Source organism: Temnothorax curvispinosus, unplaced genomic scaffold, assembly GCF_003070985.1.
Source record: "Temnothorax curvispinosus isolate PA1 unplaced genomic scaffold, ASM307098v1 QBEX01008084.1, whole genome shotgun sequence".
NCBI classification, from domain to species: Eukaryota; Metazoa; Arthropoda; class Insecta; order Hymenoptera; family Formicidae; genus Temnothorax; species Temnothorax curvispinosus.
The window spans coordinates 56274-56896 of record NW_020217864.1 but is presented as its reverse complement, the minus strand read 5'-3'; positions in this window follow the sequence as shown (position 1 = coordinate 56896).

Here is a 623-nt window from a genome sequence, read left to right as displayed (position 1 = left end):
CTCTCTCTCTCTCTCTCTCTCTCTCTCTCTCTCTCTCTCTCTCTCTCGCTTTCTCTCCCTCATCTTTCCTTTGTTCGACTACTGCTGCACGGTCCAAACCAACATCACTGGAGAGCAAGACCTTCGTTTGCAAAGAGCCTTCAACAAGTGTGTCCGCTTCATTTTCAATGCTAAATGGGATGAGCATATATCACCTTACTTAGATAGACTTGGTTGGCTTTTTTTTATTGCAGGGAAATTTTCCACTACTGGGATCCCGGCCGTTGAGTTAAAAAGGCTGGTTTACCCAGTAGCCCCCTCCTTGATGAGCCCCCGGGGAGAGGCGAAGGGAGTGCCGGATTCTATGCGCGGACCCAGTGTCCGCGCATAGTCTACCGGCTAAATACCCCTACGGGAGGAAAAAACCGCAGGTTATATACAGTAACTTCGTGTTTAAGAGTGTTTCAGCTTTGCACGATACAAGGCCCCCGTGCGGCTCTCTTAGTCTTCCTCTGTGCCGCACGGAATTTTTTAAGCGTTCTTTCTGCTCCTTACCCGCCGAACTGTGGAATGACATTCCTTTAGACATCCGCAATCCACTTGCTTCTGCAGTCAAAATCGTAATCTTGGCATACCTGCAATAT